At 36.2% G+C, this 7,717-nt stretch overlaps 1 pseudogene; it reads right to left on the reverse strand.

The window, feature by feature from the left end:
- Window positions 1-615: 615 nt before the first annotated feature.
- Window positions 616-3,015, reverse strand: LOC122068188 (annotated as a pseudogene).
- Between the last annotated feature and the right edge of the window lie 4,702 nt (window positions 3,016-7,717).

Below are 7,717 nucleotides of genomic sequence, written 5' to 3' on the forward strand. Positions count from 1 at the left end.
GATAAGATTACTTTAATTGGAGTTATGTGATTATCTCTACGTATATTTAGGTGCCATAACTGTTCTTCAACCAATTTTTTGATAATAAACAATTCAAACTAAAAATGTGGAATCAATTGTCTTACTCTTACCAGAACGATAGAAAGCGAAGATGACCTAGCTTTTTCAGGCACAATATTCAAGCTCTTCCAGACTTGTCATCATGTGAATTCTTTCGAGACTTCGAACAAAGTTCTCTAAATTCGTCTTCAAGTCTTCAAAAAGATTGAAACTCATCAAAGTTTCAGAAGGGAAAAACTCCAAATTCAATTAAAAAACACCTTATACATGTCTTTTCATTACATATTTGTAAAAACTAAAACCCTAATCAATCTCAAGCATCCATCTAATTAAGTTCCTAGGAGTAAGATTAAAAAATAATAAATACAAAAGTTACTTTGCAATGGGCTTAAAAAAATAACATCAATCAAATAAAAACCCAAAAATAATTAAAATCCTAAAATTTAAGCCAAAAATTAATTAAAAATTAATCAAAAACTAAAATAATAATAAATTACATCAATAAAAGAAGTGAAGAAAAGGGAAAAGTTTTCCCAAAACTATGAGCCTTCTGGTTCAGCACAGTCGTCCTCGAACGCAGTCAAGAGCACCAGCATCGGCTGTCAGGTCAGGCACCATGAATGCCGGGGAAGCTGTGAACGACTGGTAGCCGTCATATAGTGGTGAACATGAACCATATCCAGATTGAACAAAATAAGCTCCATTAAAAAATAAATCCCCAGAAGACCTCCATTTCCAATTCTCCCACCCCCCTCCACACTGTCTTTTAGTCACCTGTGATATGCAATTCAACCAATTAAGCTCACCTAATCAGTATATTTTAAAATTGGACACAAGAATCATGCCCGATTGCGTGTACGTCTAGACATAGGTGGGTGCCAAAAGACCGCACTACCCCTTCTAAATGCCTTTGTCTGAATGTTGACATAGTGACCACGTAAACTAAGAATGTGAATTAAAAATTGAAAGCGTTTACCGAAATTGAATCAATTTGTTTACACCGAAATCGCAAAACCGTTTAGTAAATGATTCGGTTCTTGTTTCAAGTTTAAGACCGATTAATTAAATGAGTCGGTGTAGTTTTAACCGTTTACTCAGTTGGTTTCAAACCAAATTGATACCGTGAAAATCAAACCATTTAAACTGTCAAAATCGATCCAATTAACCTGTATAACAATTAAATATTTTATTATTTTAATAAAACATAATGGGTTTAATTTAAGGAAGAATTAAGGACCATAGAGGTTGTCCAACAGTCTATTTAATAATTTCCTCATATTATATCGTTATGTAGTTTATTCCTTGCTTGTTCAATGCCTCATTTAATTTGATACAAGATTGAAAAGTTTATCAACAAAAGAAAATTTTAGTTAAGCATGCGAATAAACTAGCAAATCGATTGCTAACCTTTTAGAAATCGTATGGAATAAACCATGGAATCGAAACCATTTACTAAACGGTTCCAAGTTCAGAGAGTGCAACAATTTAGTAAATAGTGCGATTTTAATTTCAGCCAGATAAATGTGAATCAAACCGAACTTCACTGTATACATAAAAATCGAACCGATTAACACCCTTACCGTAAACTGAAAGGGTTCTTTTGCCCTTTAAAATTAAAAAGCTAGGCTCCATGTATTTCGGTATATTATATACATACCTGTTTAAAAGGACGACTGTTGGGGGCCACATAGTAGTTTCCTTGGCTAAAGATTGTTGGATTGGCACTCCCACCAACAGCATACATTAGCCATTTATCATATCTATTATTCACTACATGGGCATACCCAAACCTGACCCTGCAATGCAAATCACAGGATCAGCTTTACTACATGAAATAGACACTAATTGAAGGTTTAACAACAGATAAACCATCCCTCAGCCTCTCCACACAACCTGGGCCAAAAACATTGAAGGCCACTGTAACTTTCATAATCTTGTCCGCTGTAAAAGTCACTGTGCCCCAACAGCATCACCTAAGTAAATTAAATTAAAACAAAATCATATTTAGAAACATGCTATCAAGGGAAGTGGTTTTGAGTTTGACTCCTATTATTTCTTTGGAGTCACTCACATGAGGATGTTTAATATTATTCACTGCTATCAGTGAAAGTTAAATGATTTTCATTCAACCCCGGTATGATTCGATCCATGCGGTTGTGGGGTCAGTATAGACCCGCAACAAGTCAACCTCGATATCCATTGTTAAAAAAAAAAAAAAAAAAAGTTAGGGCTTTCTTCATCGTGTTGGGTGAAGTAGTTGTTGGAGATGGTGATAGCCGTAGACCCATGGGTTACATCAGTGAGGCCATCGGCACATCGTGCGAAATAGCAGTGATCAATCCATACGTTGGAGGATGCAAAAACTTGAATGGCATCGCCGGGAGACCCAATTCGCTGGCCGACATGAGTCGGAGAGCTACGGACCAAACCAGACTTCCCAGGTGTACAATCATGAAAACTGATTCCATGTATTATAACATGGCTCACACCTTGCACTGTAATGCAAGGTCCATAAGCTATTTCAACCTTAGCTCCTCTCCCATCTATGGTCTTGAAACTATTCATTATAAGCTCATTCTGTAGCTTAATAACCATATCCCTAGCAAATATTATCCACAAAGGCTGTGTTTGGATTGCACCAAAACGAAGTGTCCCTGGCTTTGGATTGATTGGATCATCTGCCGAACAAGTAACTACGTAAATTTTTCCATATTTTCCTCCAATTGCCTCCTCACCAAACCCTATGGCACAGTCAGCCAAGGCGCGGCGATTGGATCCCCATTTAGCATTGGAGCGCCAACAAGCGTCGATTTTGTTCATGACTTTCTTCCCTGATGATCTAGATCCATAACCGTAACCACCATAGCCGTAGCCTCCCGAGTGTGCCTGTGAGGATGAGACCAGAGATGCTGCAAGTAGACATGAGAAGAGGACAGAATGGGTTACAGAAGCCATGGTTTGGGTTCCAATTAGCTAGCTAGGAATAGTCCATGGATACAGTAGGACTCTAATATAAGACCATAGAAGAAGTGGGAGGCCATCACCTTTAAGATTCCTAAGCTTATACTGTTAAATTTTTTATTTTTCTTGAGAACCAACGTGGTTGCACGAGTAGGCTCTGTTGACATGGAGTGGAGTAGGAATCTGAATTGATATTCATATATGCTTTTTAATTGATGTCTCCACTTTGTATCAAATGAAGCCTACATAATAATACTATAAAAATAGCATGAGAAAAAGAATTCCTCTCTTTTGTTTGATACTAGGTAAATAGGAGCTTAAAAGGCAACGTGATCTTTACACCTAGAAATAGTGAAGGCAAAATGATCGTCTCATTCTTCAAATCTTGTTTCTATTGATATTTTTATTAGTGCTCTCATTGACCCATGCACTGACATAGATGGTCACACTACCTTTTTGGAACCCTCTCTCACATTATTAAAAGTGAGATTACTTGACAAGTCGCCGGTGGAGCCGTTCTTAATTCTGTATATTAATTATAGAATAATTGAATCTCATATGATATTGTATTCAGAACGATTTGCACGAGGATGATGCTCCACCAGTTGCAGGCAGCATTTTGAAACTGAGTCTTGGTACTTTTAGGACACTTTTTTATTTTTTGAGTTGATAATATAATATATTATGGGAGGGGGATCACTACCATGTTAAGCTGCAATTTTTTACCAAAGAGGGAAACTGCTCATAAATCGTCAAGTAGGGGAGGAGTTTAATGAGAAGCGAAGGTGTGGGGTCCACGGGTACATGGGATGAGAGAGGATCCATGCGGGAATATGCACACTGGTATCATGGCAATCTTTTTCTCTATAATTATATTCAATGACCCCCAACGAATACTAGGGGTTTTCATGAGAACCAATTAAGCTCAAGGATATTCATGTCCATAGAAAATTGGATGGGAAAATTCTATGAGTAAGCAACATGCCTATTCCTGGGAGTGTTCAAGCTAGGACCTGTAGGGAGATTGAGCTTGCCCCAAATTTTAAAGGAATTAGTATCCCATATTTGATAACCTGTTATGTAATTTCTGGTCGATCTTCACAAGTTTCTCTTTCCAAATATGATATATTGTTGATTTTTCCAAATAAGAGAGGGAAATGGACAGTTGAAAAATAGGTGATTAATATCTTTTGAAGCATTTTAGCACAAGTAACAAGAGAAGGAAAAAGATGTTTCTAGAGGAGAAAAGACTGCATCGGGAGAGACTAGGTAAAAATTGTTAGTGGTGTCGTTGGCCTCATCCTAACATTACTTTCAGTTATATCCTGTACAAGAAGGGATGTGGGGAGAAAATAGGGGAACGCAATTCCTGATTGACTAGGTTGCCGATACTCTCCAACAGTAACAAAAGAAGTCTATAAAAGATAGACTTTAGAACTAAATAGGAGTCAATCACCGTGGAACCCTAAATTTCCTAAATAGAAACCAATCTCATTACAACTGCTATCACCTCTCTCTCTCTCTCTCTCTTCTACTCTCTCTTTTTTTTTTTTTTTTTTTTTTTTTTTGGACTTTGCAATTGGAAAACGGCTTGGAATAATATGTGCTCATCACTTCGGCAGCAGCTCCTCACATAGGTATTGGATCGTCAAAAAGTCTCCACACATTGAAGTTTAGGCAAGTAATATGGTCTTTGAACTAAACTACATAATAATGCCAAGAAACTCTGTTCAGCACTTGACATCTCACCAAAGTCCAGCTGAGGAAGAAAAGAATGAGACCCGATCGAGTCCTTGTTGAAAAACCATTCTCAGTAATGGATGGATTCCATCTGCACAAATCAACCCGTACAAGAATAGTTCTCATACGAGAACATGATCCACACTCAAAAAGAACCAACCTAACCTGTTACTTTCTAAGTGAAAGGGTCACCATATTCACCGTAGGCCTTCTGACTACAGCTGGCAAGGCATATTAATTTGTTTCCTAAAGATATTTCCTAATGAAAGCATGATACAAATGGGGCATTAATTGGTGCAAATATTCTCTTTAAAAATGGAGAATCTCCTCCATGAAACAGTTGGGGAGCTCGTAAACGTTACAAGACAGGTGAAGAGGATAAAAAGAAAAGAAAAAAGAGAAATTTTTTCCATGAAAATGGAAAATCTCTGCATGAAATGTTGCTTTTCCGTTCATTTTACATGGGTGAGTTCTCAAAGTCCAAAAGAAGGGTGAAGAAAACAAAAGAAAAAGAAAAAGATCACACAAAACTTGGAAGGAAAGGGAGAAGAAGTTTCCCAAAAGTATAAGTCTTTTGGTTGATCAGCATTGTCGTCCTCCAGAACAGTGAAGGGGACCTGCACTGGCTGTTAATGCAGGCACCATGAACGCCGAAGCAGCCGTGAACCACTGGTAGCCGCCGTATTTTGGGGAACATGACCCATATCCAGACTGAACAAAATAAGCTCCGTTCAAAAATAAGTCACCTGATGACCTCCATTTCCAACTCTCCCACCCATATCCACAGATTCTCTTAGTCACCTGTAATGCAATTCAACAAGCTCACCTCATCAATAGATCTGAAAATTAAATATAATAGTTTAACATGAGGAGGGTGTTAAATAATTTGTAATCTTATTTTTTTTTATCCTTTTGATATAATACAAAAACCATTTTCAATGAACTTAAGAACGCATTTTCACATGCATACTCGGGAAAACCCTTTTATACCCTTATCTTTTGAGAATAAAATAAAGACCAATTAAAAGAAAGGTGTCCAGTTTTAAATACACCTATAAGGATGTCATTCAGACACTCCTTTTATATTTACTTGTTTGGTACCAGGATTGTTGGAGGCAAAATAATAGTTTCCTTGGCTGAAGATCGTCGGATTAGAACTTCCACCGATAGCATATATTTGTCATTGATCGTATCTATTGTTCACTACATAGGCATATCCATACCTGACCTTGCAATGCAAATCAAAGGATCAATATTATTACATGAATTAGATGTTGTATGTGTAGGTATAGCAACGTATAACCATCCCTCACCTTGGCATCCTTTGATTATAGCCTGGGCCAAAATAGTTAAAGGCCACTGTAATTTTCATAACCTTGTCCGCACTATAACCGTCATTGTGTCCACACCATAGTTAGCAAATTCGGATTCGGGAATTATTCGGACGGAGAATTATTCGGAATAATTCGGACGATTAATTTAAGGATTTGGTCAAAAAAGCGGTCAAAAAATCTTATTGGGGTTTTTAAAAAAAAAAAAATTGTTTTTTTATTTTTTTATTTTTTATTTTTGGTTTTTTTTTTTAAATAATGTTTAAATGGACCGAATAATTCGGTTTAATTCGGATTCTGTCCGAATTATTCGCGATTTATATTCATTTTGGAAAAAGTCACGAATTTTAAAGAATTTTATTTTTAATTCGGGTTCGGTCCGAATTTTTGATAAAATTCAAAAAATTTCGGTTCGGCCGAATAATTCACGAATTATTCGGCCGAATTGATAACTATGCATCTACTCCGGAGAAACTAGAAAAAATTTGTTCTATGGCAAAAGAAATTCAGTACCAAACAAACTTCAATTTGTCACTACAGGCCACAGAGACTTCAACGCAATCCAAAATATTTTCTATGTGCAAAAAATAAAATAGAATCCCTTCACGTAGTCATTGAAGATTTAATTAAGGGAAATCCTTAATTAATTAAGATTCTTACCCCCAAAAAATTTTTAATTAGTTAAGGTAAATATTTTCTTAAACTTCACTTTTCACACTTAATTAATGACAGAATCCCACGAGATTTATTCTTGGGGTAAAGTAGGAAGAAAGAATGTTACCAGTTACCCAATAGCGTGTACCCATGCCAAACAGTGTATACAAAAATAGTGCACTACCCCCACTAAAGATGCTCAAACACACCCTCTCATTGACTGTGGGTACTATTGTATACCTATGCTATTGTGTTGCATTCTCTCACCTGATAAATTAATATATTCTCAAGCCATAATCCTTATGGGTCTCAAACCTCCTAAGATTTCATAAGATCATCATGTCTCTATCTCTATTTTAATAACTCGTTAAATTACTACTATGGTTGACAGAAGGATGAAATTTCGAATCACCAATGTATTAGAAGATATGTAAACTGTATACCTTTAAAGCTATACCCTGCCAACTACCAATTGTCACGTATGTTGAGATAACTCCACCTCCCATCTTTCCACTCATGTTTTTAGTAGTCCTCACATCTCTATTAGAAATAATCTTACATCGGCTAACTCTAGACTTTGAATAATTAACAATCAAATCTTTTCATCAATATATTAAGATTTTAAATTGAATACTTCAACATGGTATCAAAGCATCTTTACATTGATGATTACTCTTTTAACCATGGACAGTCATATGACCATTGCCCCCTTCTTTGGGTTACTCAACAGGGTCAGCCAAGAAAAAGAAACATCGTAAGTCAATGATAAGATTTGGATTGGATATGATACACTAGGGAGATAACAGTACCAAAAACCTTTCACAAAAGATTTTTCCAACCCAAACAATACGTTAAACAAAGCATAAACATTAATCTAAGTAAGAATATCACTTGTTTGGTTGAGGGTTTTAATTAGTATTAAAGCTTACTTGGATTAAACTAAGGATTTAGAAGTTGGGATGTCAATTCAA

This window comes from Macadamia integrifolia, unplaced genomic scaffold, assembly GCF_013358625.1.
Source record: "Macadamia integrifolia cultivar HAES 741 unplaced genomic scaffold, SCU_Mint_v3 scaffold3523, whole genome shotgun sequence".
NCBI lineage: Eukaryota > Viridiplantae > Streptophyta > Magnoliopsida > Proteales > Proteaceae > Macadamia > Macadamia integrifolia.